Consider the following 14,963-nt stretch of genomic DNA (forward strand, 5'->3'; position numbering starts at 1 on the left):
GAGACAAAGGGACCATCTGAGTTAGCACTACACATTGTTCTCAGCACCTCTGGAGCCTAAATTTAGCCATAATCCCACCAAAGAAAGGTACTCAAAATTCAGCACTTACATGCAGATGTCAACACTGTCTGTCTTCAGACGCACAGATCATCACCAGTGGGCCTCAGCATAGAGATACAAGTTCCAGCAGACGTGAGTATGGGAATTCAGAAGACATGAACTAAGCTGCCATCCACCAGACAAGTGTGCATCCGAGTAAACTGTAGCTCCTACTTATCCAGGGTGTGCAGGTTGCACTCAGGCAAGGCGTACTATGCTGAAACTTGTTAATAGCAGTTTTAAGATAGGTAGCCCGTTGCTTATTTGGAAGACTAACCATAGAAATTTAATTTCAAAGTACCACATCCTGAGATCCCTGTGCTCAGTGCAGCAAACTCCATGTTTCATTTTCTAGCTGCAGGTGCTATCCTCCTCCTTTACCCTGAGAAAAGTGAAATGAAGAGCTGGCCACAAAGCCCTACATGTGGAACAGATACAGAACGGGGCAGGATGAGCTGAGGGAATAGGTATATTTTCAAAGAAGAAATAGAGCAAGGAGTTCAAGAAAAGTTTTATGAAGTAGACTAGATTCTACTCTCCGGAGCTTCTCTGATCCTCCCAACAATCTGGAGTCAATCATTTGGCTCTGTGCGGCCTTGTAACATTAAGGAGAACATAAGCACTGGTTTGAGACATTTGAGATGCTTTGTAATCCCGAGACAGAAGGTATCAAAGAACTGCAGCATACTTATTGTTAAAAGTGTTTTCATTCAGGATTATAGCACAGTTGCAAAGAGATCTTGCATTCCTGCATCCCTGTAGCCCTGGGCTGTCTTCTTTCCACAAATTCTTTTGCAACTGAACTTGGAAGATTAATATTTTAAGAGCAGCTAATGCTGCTAATTGAACAGGGAAACAGATATGTCAACCTTTGTTTTCCGCAGGACTCACTTCAGAAGCATGAATGATAAATGCACCCCAAGAGACATTATGATAATCGTAACACCAAATAAATTTTTCAGACAATGAAGTTCATGGCCATTAACTTTCAGTGAGATGCAAAAAAAACACACTTGGTGCTAAGCTACTTCCCAAACACATGAATATGTATTTTGCCCCACTGTAATGAACTGATACAGCTTGAATGAAAAGGACCATGACCAGGTGAAGGCAATAGGGATGAAGCTCAAAGCAAGGAGAAATACTCAATTAGCAATCACTTTTGTCCTGTACTCTTACTGTGGAAATCCACAACAAATGCCTTGATAAGACCACAGAGCTGATGGTTCCCACAGCAGCTTTTGGCAGTGAAAAAGGAGAGTGGTCCTGCTATCAAATAATAGCAGGCGTTTGCTGATGTGAGACAGAGAGCTTTAATTCCCAGCTTAAAATGACCCACTGGAGCTGAGAATAATTGTGGAAAATATCAGGCTTTGTTGTGTCATTAGGTACCAATGGTATAAGGTCACTTCTGTTCAAACACACTCCTCAACCCTGTAATTAAATTAATATTTTGAGAAATGGTTCTCTGGGTTGTGTTTTTACCACCGAGAATGTTATTCTCAGCCATATGTCACATCCTTGTGCTATGCACATAAGAACTTGGACATGAGGCTGTCAGGTCCTTGGCTGTGCAGCAGAGATCTAACTGTTCTTCTTTAGTGCAAGAAATCCTTGGCCCAAGCCTTGAAAATGAATTGTTTTGGAGAAGATGCTTCCCACTCTTTGGCCCCTGTTGCTTTTGCTCATAATAGGTAAATAAATAAATAAAATAAAGAAATACAGAAAACTTTTCTTTCCCCTGATTTCTGATGAAGAAGGATATTTTCTTCAGAAACGACTTGCAGGCAATTTTTGTATCAGCCCTACTCACAGACTCTGCAGTGAAAGGCACAGAGCTGCTTTCCCAATCACACTGCATTTCTTTGTAGATTCAGCTAAAGGAAAACATGTTAAATAAATTATTTGTTTCCAATTATTCACTCAGCTCTAAAAACAAATACACATGCATATCTTTACATAGAGACATAGCAGGCAAACCAAAATATTTGCTATTTTAAGAGCTTAATGGGAAATAACACAAACAAATGCCTCTTCTGATCACAAGCAGCTATGCCACCACTCCCTGTGCATATCATTGAGGGTAGAGAGCTGCTCCCCTACAGCAGGTGACAATGTGACCAAAAGGAATGCATTAAGAGAAAATTACAAGCCTATAAATATTACACCATAATTTTTTAATTTACTTCAAAGATAAAAATGCAGGCACACAGCCATTATTGTGTACATCTGCATGCTATTCTATTCTCTGCCTTCCAAACCAGATCTATTGGAAGGATGAAGTTCTGATGATGTCTCCCAAAAGCTGTGTGATCCTCTGCTCTGACAAGCTCTTCTGTCATCACCCAAACAACATAGGTGAGAGAATAATACAAGAGAAATGAGCGTACAAGAGAGTGTTAGCAAATCCTTGAAGATATGCACATATTTGCTGTTCCATTAGGTTTCAAAACAAACTCTTTGTCTCTTTTTCTTACATTTTTCAGACATTTCTTTGAACATGATAGTCCCACCTGCTACATGCAAAATGACATCATCAGGAAGCTAGATTTTTATGGTCAGGAGAAGCCCTTCCCTATCTGCTCTTTACTGGTTCCCTTCTCCTCCTGCATCATTAGCCCAGTGAGCACACTGCCAAGCAGAAAAAAAGACAGCATGGTTTACCCCCACTCTTAGGGCAGATCAACCCAAAAGGTACAGTATTGCACCTGTAAACAAGTGTCCTGGACGAAGATGCACTGGTGCACTCAACCTGAGGCTTCTCAAGCTCTTTCTAATTAGTGAAGAAAGTTGGCTCACTTCACTACCCTGTTTGCTAGCTCAGCAAAAGCTGAAAAGGTGTCAGGAGAGCCTCTCCTGGCTTTTAGCACGTCCAATAGTTGTGAAATCCAATAGGTGAAAGGAACTGGGAAGCAGGCAATTATAGGATGACCTCTTTAAGAGGCTCCTCTGTGCTAAAAATTCAGCTAGGAAGATGCCAAGGCTTCTTCCCATGCAATCTCCTCCTTGTTGTCATTGCTGCAATATAAATATAGCAACAAGTAACACTCTGAAAGACAAAAGAAAAATAAACTCAATCTCCCTCACTCTCCTCCTTAATTATTACTAAATCTATAGAGAACTGTGGGTCTGAGCATAGCAGATCAGAAGGCTACCCTGACCAGGGAGCTCCTCTGGGGCTCCCACCATGGAAGGACACCACCTGTCTTGCAATGGTGGTTTGCTGAGCTCTGAGCAGTGTTTTCACTGGGTGCAGCACAGCCCCGGTGAGCTCTGCTCATGTAAATGGAGTATTCACAATGGCAATTAAGTTGGAAGAACATCAGTTTGAAAAGGACTCGGTATAAGACTGTGTATCAATCAGAAATCAGTGCTGGGTACGCAAAGGAATGGCATTTCCATCTTATCCTGGCACTTTTCCATCAGCCTGAAACATTATACACGTAGGAAATGTATGTCTGTGTGCATATAGATGCACGTGCGTACATGGGTGTGTGCCTGTGCACATACATTGAACTTTCCACTTCTCAGAAGAAACAACCTCTAAAAAAAGGCCTCAGAAATAATGAGTCTTAAAATTGAAGAACCACACTGAAGTCAAGTGAGTTGGACACAAGGTTAAGAAAAGATCCCATACCTCTGGAATTCAGCAATCCTGTACCAGCAATTTCTTCACTCGTTTACTGCAGAACTCTCTCAGAATCACTCTGCATGAGAAGACGTGATGCATTTAAGTAAATCTGATACATAAAGAAGAATAATCGAAATAAAGTTAGTGAAAGGAGAAACAATTCTGCATTAGATAAAGAGAAGAGCAGCATTTACAGGAACAAAACTCATCAGATCAAAGACAAGTTTTTACTCTACGAACCATCAAGAATTTTTCTGGAAGGGGAGATCACAAAACCAAGGATGAATTGTGTGACAGCTGGGGGCAAAGCCTTCACTGCTGATAAGATAGAGCCTGAGAAATGTCTGCCAGGGAAGGTTAACTTAACTGCACTACCACCTTTAGGATATATTGCCAGGTTACAGTTTGAGTACAATAATGGCACAGGAATAGCAAAAATATGAGCAATTGCATGAAGATCGATGGCTTTTTCACTAATTTCTTTGAAAATTCACAATACAGAAATATATTGCTATGTAAATATACATTAGCCAAGCCCCATATATGTGCTTGGGGCTAAGAACACACAAACAGACAGTCCCCATCACTCAGATGATCCACAGTGAACTGCTGGAGTGCAATAAATTAATCATATGCATGAACCCACCTTGACAAATGATCCCTCCTAATTATTCTTCCTAAGGAGATCTCAAGAATGGAAATTTAATCATAAGCAAAGAAAATCCACTGAACAATTGCTGCTACCTCAGACAAAATTTTGAATCTGCGGTTACCCTGCTGAAATCTGTGGTTATATTTTAGAAAACGCCTCATTACGTTAATTAGCTGAAGGTTTTGCAGCTGATCCTCTCCCTCAGCAATGCACATAGGTGGTGCCATAGGGGTAAGGCGCACAAAGGATGAGATGCCGCAGCAAACCCAACTCTGAGAGTAACTACCACTATCATTCCACAGTGCCTTTTACCCAGCCCTTAGAAATGTGACCTGTTCAGAGCCCCTGCCAGGTCGGCACTTTCAAAGAAAACCTCCACTGGCTTTGCTCACTTTTCAATCTGAGCCAGAGCAATTTCGCTCTGCCACCCACTGAGCAATCATTTCGGCAGGAGCAGTGCAGTTTGACCCCATTTAGCGTCTGCAGACCAGACCCTCGTGCTCACGTCTCTGCGGAGCCTGGGCCAAGTAGAAGCCAAGAGCACTTCGTGCTGCAGTCGGGCTCAGCTCATCCCACCCATGCTGTGGGGCTACCCCATGGCTGAGCATCCCAATTCGGGGAGGGATGCAATAACTCTCCTGCCAGAGTTGCAAACGAAAGGAAGCTTCTGCTCACCCAAGGCACGAGAAAGCTGTAAAACAGCACACTATGTGTGGGAGGGAAATGGAGCCTGACGGGTTTGGGCCATGAAAGGACCAAGCGTTAACAGATTTTGCTATTGCATTGCACTATGGCAGTGTGAGGATAGCGCAGGGTGGGAAGCTCAGGGCTAACACACTGCTGTAGTGCATGAGAATGAGACCTGCTCCTCTGCACCTGTGTGTATGACACATGCAGGAGCTCACAGGGTACAGTCTGCTCAACATTTCACTTCTCCCTGCTCTCAGAAAAAATGAGAAAGGGAAGCTTATTTGTCCACCAGGCCTTTTTAAACAGAAGAGGTAATTACCTGAGTACATCCATTATATGCAGAGCTGCTCTGATCATCACTAAGCATGATTGTCAAAGTATAGTTAATCAGGAAAGGAAAAAAAAAAAAAAAAAAAAAAAGCTGTGTGACTAATGCAAAGGTATGGACCAAAAATTCCTCTTGTCGACCCCATCTGGCTGGAGGCAAGAACAGGGCTCCCCCTGCAATCCCGGCCCTTGGCTTTCAGCTCCCTGTGTTGAAAATTCTTAGCACTGTATTTTTCAGAACTAGTCTGCTATGGAGAGTTACTAAACATACATCAGCAGCCCAACAGAGCACTAACAGGAGTACGCAGCAATCAACTAAATGGACCGAGCGAGAGCTGGGAAGAAGACAGTGTGGGAGAACGTTAAGTGAATTGGTGTGTTCCTAAAAAATGACATATTAATGGTCCAACAGACTCAAGGTCCCAGGGAAAGCAGAGAAGCAGTTCAAGCTCCAGGAGGGCTTTTTAAGGTGTCCTGGGGCTGCAGAGCTTGTGGAGTCACCAAGGCACAAATCCCATTTTTCCTCCCCTGTTCTATGCACACATCAGTCTAAGTACAAGCATTTCTCATGTCTGGATACCATGGTTTGTTTCTCCCTCTTCACAACAGCCTCCAAGGGAAGAAGATGCACCAGTAGGACGTAAATGTTCCCCCAGGTCAGCGATGCTGATGTGGGAGCCCTAGACCCTTCCCTTGGCCCCTCCTGGCAATGCAGGAGCAGCTGGCAGGGGTCCTCAACCCCCCTTCTGCCCCAGGCCCCAAATGCTAACAGCTGCATTCCTAGCACAGCCATGTATGCAGCAGTAACAGAGCAAGGTCACCATGGCATGTTCTCTAACCCACATCAAAAAAGCCAGCATGTGAAGGAATGGATTTACAGAAGACTGGAGAAGGCAGAAAGTCAAACATCCCATTTCCACAGCCCCACCACCAGGTAATCTCATGGAGCTCAAAATCAATTTGTCCTGACTTCCACAAGCATGGAAGGAGAATCAGGAATCCCGTATCTATATATTACAGCCCTAAAAGGGAAGAAATCATACAGTTAGCAAAGCAAGGGCATTTTTTTTTCTTCTCTAAACCCAGAGGTATAAGAACAAGAAAAAAAGAAACTTCACCTTACCCAGTACACAAACATCATATGTACTTTCACTGTTACTCAGCACTTTCACCTGCCTTCCCTCTCACACCAGATTTCACTCTCACTAGGGAATTTACAATTACACACACCTGTTCTAGAGCTAAGGTAACTTTATGCTTGGTATAGGTCAAGGCAAGCTTTGTGTGGGGAAATGCAGTATCCACTTCTAGATGGGAAGGATGCTTAATTTTGAGATATTCATCTACAAGAACCCCAAAGCTGTCTGCACAAACCTGATGTCACTGACTTCAGTTCAGTTTAAAAACATGGAAATTCCACCAGTTCCCACATATCACAACTATTTGTGCAAGCCCTACCAACCCATGCAAACCTGAAAAAAAAAGCCCCAGGTCCCTTCCCAGCATCATGCTTTGTTTCTGGTCTGATCAGAAGAGGGGCTGTTCCCAAAGTTGTGCCTGATGAATGTCATAATGTGGCCTTAAAGTTAACTTTTCATCCAAATGAGAATAAATGGACTTCACAAGTGTGTGTGCACATGTGTTAGCACATGCATGTGACAGATCCAATTAGCAACTGAAGCAGATACATTTCTGGTAGTCTCTCACTCAGACAAATTCTCTCCCTTTACCATATGTAAGTTAACAAAACATAACGTCCCATTCTCCCTTGGATTTTCTGAAAGTGAGAGCTGTAGAGTAATTTAATGTCCCCACTTACCACATTTTTATTGAATACAAAAATCAATAGCAAACCGCTGGTCAATAAAGTGCTGTTTATTGAAGGCAAAATCTTCTTGCAGGTGCTAGAAAGGAAAAAATAGAGGAATAATTAATAAGTGTTTGACAGTGGCCACTGGGCTGTAACTAATAAGAGGAATGTATCATCTGTTAGGAGAAAGTTTTCATTTCACAGCTGCCTGGAAGACCTGGGGACATTTTTCTGGCTGCCTGCAGGAGCAGGGCATAGGCACTTACCTTCTCCCATGGATATTTTAGCCAAGCAAGGAAAACCTTTTTTTCATCTCTTTGAAATTGGTTATTGCTTGCACAGAATCACTGTCTCCAGTAAGTCAAACGTCTTTGTTGCATTCCTACAAAGTAAACTGAGATCTTGATGCCCTCGTTACCACGTGGCTGCACTCATTGCCTCATCAGTGTTATGTCCTGATGCCTCCATGACACAGAGCTGGAGGGGACCTGGCCACCCCAGACAGGTTGGCTTCAGCTCATGGGAATAAAGTAAAAGAGCGAAGAAAAGTACACTGAAAAATAAAAGTGCCCGTAAAAAACCAAGCCTTTACACCAATGGAGGAATAAGCACACTAACTGAAATGCATTGATTAGTTATGCTACCTTTGGGAATCTACTCTACTGCTTCCGGTTTCCAAACCCTGCAGCAAAGCACTCCAGATAGCCCAGCCACAATGAGCCCAACCTCAGGTGCTGAATGTGCACAGTCTTAATTTAGGCAGTTTATAACCCAATTTCTTCCAGATGAAGACAGAAAGAAGGAGACTGCAGTGAGTCTACAGGCATGTTTCAAATCCTTTGCCTGGACAGCTGGGCCCCATTGGTTGGGTTTTGTGGACCCTTTCCTGCTGTGCTGTATCAATATGCAAACAACTCGAGTGCACCTTCAGCTTTCTTTTGCTCTGCAAGCTTCTGTTTCCTCCTTCAGTGCTATTATACTTCAGTTGGAGTGATCATTCTATATTATCCCACTGTTGTCACTCTCGGGTGCGAGAGCTATTAGATTATGCTGCCCCATCCATGAAGACACGCATATCGATAGCATCTGTACATCCTCCCTGATGAACTGCTAACCGCTACAAGATCACCCTGGGGGAGGAAGCATTTCAAATGCCCAAGAAATGAAAATTAGAGGGAAAAGAACACAAAGCCACAAATAAACAAGGTGTTTGCCTGTATGGAATGCATGTCTGAGGAATAACAGCCTTCAAGTTGACACTGCTGCTGCTGCTTTTACAGAAGTGAGTGTGAACAAAGAACGGAGCTGTTCAGGTAAGAGGAATAATTAAGCCCGTAATCAGTTATATGTCTCCAGATGGAGACTCATTAGCTTTTCAGGCAACGTGCATTAAAATTCTGACAAGTTCATAGCAAAGTCCAAGCAATTCAAACACCTCCCCAGCATGTCTCTGGTCTGTAATGTTTCCTTTTAACCCTCACTGTTGTAACGTGTTAGTTAAAGGTAATGAGGGGAGTGCTCCAGCGTTGAACCCAATCCATACACCGTCTGATGTGAAGGCATTAGGATGTAAACAGGCTGACATTTCGTATATTTAGGGTTTAATCTATATGTAAATTTCCCAAGCGTACTAAAATAAAATATAATTCACAAAAATTTACGTTTACAACATAGGGTGTGATTCTTCACGTCTTTAACTAATGCTCTCAGATCCGTGCTATTATATTTTCTAACACAGAGCCAATAGATCGTCTGAACAGGAGCAGGGCTGAACGTTTCCTTCTGTAATAACAAGAGAGACCTGAGAGGTTTTGGTACACGGGTAACAGGCAGTGGTAAGGCACATAAGCCCTCTGCTAAGATTCCTGTTAATTAGGCATCTGTGAACCCAACGCCAAATGAACTCTAAAGAAACCAGTTCCTGTCCAACAGCATTCCCAAAGACATTCAGCCCCCTCCATGAGACTTTCAAGGAGATCTGGAAAGTCGACTGTAAAAAAAACAACAACCAAAGCTGTTTGTATCAGAAACATCATTTCAAGGACAGAAAAGGGCTTTAAACAAAGACATAGGTCTTTAAAGAAAGACAGAGGTCACTACCTCCTTTGGTTCCTCCTGCACAGAAAACAGTAACTCTCTGAGGCAGCCAGCTCTGACTGAAAGTCTTCAAGCAATGGGGATTCATCATTCCATTAACTTTCACTATTTCTCATTTCCATGGCAGCGAAATGGTAGTTTTCATGCAAGCTGAGAAACATGTTGAAAAGAAATGCTCATACATATAGAAGGAATGAATCACAAATGCTCCTACTTAATATCCATTTATATTTTTCACGCTAATGTGCAGGTTATAAACAAGAGACCTAACAATTCTGAGATTTTATCTAGATGCAAAAATGTTCTGTTTAATATTAAAACTTGTGTAATGTATGAAATTCCAAACCAGGTATTTTTGCATACAGTCAAGCCATTCACATTCTGATGGTTTAATAGTCTAGTTCAGTAGGAGCCACGTTTGTTAGCTGTCTGTAATTCTCAGACTATTTTATTCTGATTATGTTTATATAAAGACAGAAAAAGAAAAAAGGAACAATGTGCATTTCAATGGTTTTGTCTTAAAAAAAAAAAGAAAAAAGGAATATTTACACGCCATATCTGATTAAAAATTTACCAGTTACTAATATTGCATTGGGAAGATTCAAACATAATTTCAAGGTAGAATACACGAAAAGTACATGTAGTTAAGACCAAACCTGTTGCAAGAGCAATCAATAAAAGTATTCATTAAAAACCTTTGCCGTTCAAAGTTAATGGTTCTCTTAGAAGGCTCTCAAACACCTTAAGGGAAATACAATGCGCAATGAAGACATTTAATTAACCTTAATTCTGACCCCCATAGCAATAGCATACACGTATCTTGCAATCATTATTTCTTTCCTACCTGCTCTGTACCTCTGGGAGCACACTTTCTCATCACAAGGATCTTTCTGTGCTTTTCTAAATTTCTCTAAGAGAAGCATAAGGGACACTGTATGAAATCACGTAAGGAAGCAGAGGCAACAGGATAAAATTAAAGATAAACATAGATGGAGATCATCTCGTTTGCTGGGGTGGGAAAATCATCAAGATATGAGAAGATAATTTCAACTGTGGCTGTTTCTACAACAAGAGAATGATGAACAGAGAAGAAGAGAGAGAGGGAGGGACAATCTTTTATTTCACACACAACAGAAATGACATAATTCTGGGAATGAGCAAGGCTGCCAGACCACCTTCTTACCTCGATTCCCTGCTTGCAATAAATAATAACCTGGGCTTCCCCACGGGCACCAAAAAAAGCTCTACAGAGGTAAGATGAAGGAAGGGAGGAAGCGACTGGCTCAGGTTCCTTCTTGGAAAACTTTCCAGGTTTATGCTAAAATTCTTAGTAATCTCTCCCCCTCGACATAGTATTTGGTGAGAACCTCAGACTGAGGGCTGTTAGAGATTTATTCACTAAAAGCTTTTCAACTCGCTCTCCAAATGCACAGCAAATTCACACACGAGTGTCAAGAACTCCTGAAAAAGTACCACTTAGAAAAAAAGTAAAGGCTGAAGATTTTAAGAGGTGGATGAGAAATGGCTCTTTTATACTCAGAATGTCTTAATGTTCATAGGAGTCTACGAGGACAGCTGGGTTTAATGGAAAGGGAGAGGAACCCCATACTTCAGAGAAACTTCTGCTATGGAAGGGATTGTATCAGAAGTGTCATTTCCTCGCCCTGCCTTAGAAAGGAAGCCAAAGAGTTCTTAAGAAGACAGATCTGCTAGACACAGGCTGACAGGCACTAAGGCTACAGCTGCACCAAACGAGTGAAAAACCACAGCTGAAAGGTGTATTCGGAAGAGTTTTGGAGGAGAATGATCTCCTATGCACCATAACAAAATAAGCTCCCTAAGATATCACAGTTATAGGAAACATTGCCATAGATGGAATGTAGATAATTTAGGAGAGTAAAATTTTGTGTAATATGGATTGTTTTCCCTTGCCATGCAGTACACTTTCACTACTAAATAATAGCTAAGGAACTAAGACAGCTCCCTTGAGTCAGTGAAGTAGCTGCCCTTGACTTCATCTGATGATTAATCCAGTTCCAAGGAAGGTAAGTGAAATGGATGTGCTACTTTCCATCATCAGTGAATGATGGAACGGAGGAGAGCCATTTTCCAGCCATATCCAGTTTGTTTGGATCCAGTCAAAGCCATAGTTTGTGCCTAAAGGGGTCACCACTGCAGCACAGCCTCTGCTGGGGCAGGACGCGGATCTTTTACAGAGCACAACAGCACAATCCATTTTGGAGATGAGAGCAACTCAAGCACTCACTCGTTTGCAAAGAATATGTTTGACCCCTCCCCCCCCAGCCCATGATAGCCCCAAGATGTATGGATGTATTTTAACATCTGGAAATTCCAGAACAAACATATTTGAATAGCCTCTCCCAGGCTGACCAGGACCTGGAATTCAGCCTCAGCAGGGATGATGTGCTTCCTTCGACCACCAGCCCCACTCCCTTGGAAGATGCTAAGATAATGCCAGCTCAGTCCTGTTTCATTTATGAGAGCAGATGTGACAACAGGCCAAGGCCATACAACCCGAGGGCAATGACTCTTTGCATCCATGTACGAAGCAAAATATCTGAACTCATTACTTGCTGGAGCAGTCAGCATCTGCTGTATCGTGTCATTGTGCAGTCTGTCAGAATAAATGACTTGGAAAGATCAATACTGGTAAGAGATACCAGGGGAGAGGCAGACAGATGGCTTAGATAAGAAGAGCTGAATTCTTCATCAAGGCTCTGATTTGTGCTCATCGTATTTGGTTGTTTCCTTAGATCTGACTTTTCAAGGACCTGCCTGCATGGAGTGAGCTCAGAAATCACACAGAAATATCCCAGCCCCTGTCAGTGAGAGCTCCAGTAGCCCTCCAGAGACAAGCAATGACCTCAGCATGGCTCTCCTGCTCTAGAACACCCATTCACATATCCTGACGGTTACATCAACACCCAGTGACTCCAAACACTTTTAGATCAGACAGCAGAAGCAGCAATCTGGCAGCAGGTATGACTGATAAACACTCTCTTCGTACCATATGAAATCCATACACTGCTGCTGGCCTCATCATTAAGCCTGCTCCACTATTGAATCTTATTGGAAAAGAGTAGGAGGCATTTTGCCCTGGCATCTCTTGCACTGAGCCCAACTACAAGTTCAGTGCTGTCACAAACTTTCACCTTCTTATATCCAATATTTTGCCATCTGAAGCAGGAAAAGTATGAAGGGGAAAAAAATAAAAATAAAAGCTCATCCCAGAAGGAAATGAGCATCCGGCAGCCTAATAACCCCTTCACTGCAGCCCGTGCAGGGCCGTGCAATTAAAGCCATAAAATATTCAGAATTGATTTCTGCATGTGGCAGATACGCTTACTACATAACTAATGATGGTTGCTGCTGTGATTCTGGGAGAGGCACTCTCCCCCACAAAAGCTGCTCTCACTAGGATACCTGCAGGTCTTATCCTGACTCTGCCAGGAGAGATGAAGGTCAGATAATCCAGACAGGCTGCAAATGCATTTGGTTCCTACCCAATCCACAGCCCAAATCATCACAACTCAACACTGCTTTGAACTGATCAACAGTGATTTCTCATAGACAGAGAGACTGCCCTGACCTGGGTCCTGCCTTGGTGGGCTTGCTTTTGTCTAAAGAGTGTGGAAGCCTTCTCCAATCTATCAGGTTCCCTTTAAAAGCAGAATTAACTTCTTAATGTATTAAGATAAGAAGTACAAGATGTCAAAATGAAAAACTGCTTAAGTTAAGCTCATATGCAACAGTGTTCTAAGCTGCACAGTACACAGAAAGCACCCAGTCTTCTGTAAGACAGATTCACACACAGTATTACTTTTTTCCTCCTCTGCTTTCCAAACACTGCAGTGACTGCTTTGGGTCACAAGTGACCTGTGCTGCATGGCAGCTTGATGATGCCTATATTTTCCTTGCAAAGCCAAAGCAGGTACTTACTGATGTGCACTGCGTACAACAAGAAGAGAGAGAGATGTTGCAGCCAGCAATGCTTCAGCCATAGAGAAAATAGAATTTCTCCTGAAACACTTCGGCAGAAGATCTCCAGGCTGATGCCTCCTTCACGTCTCCATCCACCTCAACATAAGCAGGACAATGAGGAATCCCATAGAGGCACTCTGCTGTCCTAACCCAGTTATCCCAGCAGTTATCCCAAGGTATTCCATGGAACAAAACCCATTAACAAAAGTCTGGACTTAAGCATCGACAGCTACAAGAATTTCCTTCAAAACCAGTAGGTTTGAAGGAAACCTTACTGCTGCATTTCAGGGTGAGAAGCAGGAATTCTTGCCCATGTGTAGCAAAGAGGAGAAACTCAGCCTGAGGCCCACCCTGCAGCCAGCTGTAAGTTAGAAAGAAATTATTTCCATAATTCAGCTAAAATTTGCTTCTTGTCCTTTCCAAAAAATCACTGTCTTGTACAGAACATTGGACGAGTCCCCTTGATTTACAGCTGCAGTCATTAGGAGATGTAAGAAATATTAATGACCTAAGAATTACCTTGCTTCTGAAAGCCAAAAACAATCTGAATAAAAAATTCACTGATCAATATTCTCCCGTCATTTCTCACCAATTAAGCCTGTAAGTTAGTGTACCTTCAAAGATAACGCCAGAGCAAAGGCTTTATGGGCTTAGCCTTGGCTGTTCACCTGTGAAAAATAAAATCTGCTTAATTTTGATGGGATAATAATTATATGACTTATTTTTGGAAGTAAATAAATTCAGCAAGGATGAGCCATGCAATACAGAGCATGTATTTCCTGCTGAAAAAGGGCAATTCTGCTGTCCCACAGAGTGCCTGCAGCACCAGCATTAACCTCTGCAAACATCTTGAGAGAGAAATGAGAAGAGCTCTCCCAGCAAACCTAAATTCCTCTGCCAGCTGACATTTGTTTCCTTTTATCTATACATTTGTCTAATTAAGAAGATATAGTGCCATTTTAATTTTCATATAAACTCTTAACTTCGATGGGGATGCATTCTGCAAACCAAACAAGGATTTATTAAGACAATAAAGCAAGCACTTCATAAAAATTTAAATGCCTGCTACAAACATCTTTTTTTTTTTTTTTTTTTTTGTGCAACTGAGAGGCCAAAAAAATCTCTTAAACTGGGGGAGGCATCTGCAGCAGTCAAATAGCCTTGGCAGGAAAAGCACATGTATGACATCCCTACATGTGAGAGTGGATTTCCGTATCTGAGGCCACAGCACCAAGGTCCAGCAAGATTGTAGCTGTGTGCCAGCACTGCACCTTTTCATGCACAGGGGTGCACTGGTTCAAATTAATTGATTCATTTACAGGGGCCTTGGCTCAGGGGGAAGCATATTAGTTTCCCTTGCTTGTGCTGCATCGTCTGTTTATAACAACATAGTTAATCAAAGGAAGAGGAGATGAAGATCTTTTTTTGCCAGTGTGGCAGGAAAGACTGTGAAGCTTTAATTGACCCCTCGAGAGACAAAGTGAAAAGCTTGTGGAATGAGCTGAATTTTTAGCACAAGGGCACATTTTTCTTTCATTTCTTCTCTGGAGACTATAAGGAAGGGTCATGCTCTCTGGTCCTGGGTACAGCTGCTGTGGCTTCTCACCTGAATCATTCCAGAAGCAATGGAGGTATTAATACCTCAGAGTAATAGC

The 14,963-nt window shown here is 42.3% G+C and overlaps 1 long non-coding RNA gene across 1 annotated transcript; it reads right to left on the reverse strand.

Moving 5' to 3' along the window:
- Window positions 1-2,114: 2,114 nt before the first annotated feature.
- On the reverse strand, window positions 2,115-14,357 carry LOC149917088 (uncharacterized). Its single transcript, XR_016468838.1, has 3 exons — window positions 10,151-14,357; window positions 9,310-9,456; window positions 2,115-7,303 (listed from the first exon to the last, which is right to left on the reverse strand). It is a non-coding gene; the product is annotated as an uncharacterized LOC149917088 (long non-coding RNA).
- Between the last annotated feature and the right edge of the window lie 606 nt (window positions 14,358-14,963).

The sequence above is a fragment of the Phasianus colchicus genome, chromosome 8 (assembly GCF_987193195.1).
Source record: "Phasianus colchicus chromosome 8, bPhaCol1.hap1.1, whole genome shotgun sequence".
Taxonomy (NCBI): Eukaryota; Metazoa; Chordata; class Aves; order Galliformes; family Phasianidae; genus Phasianus; species Phasianus colchicus.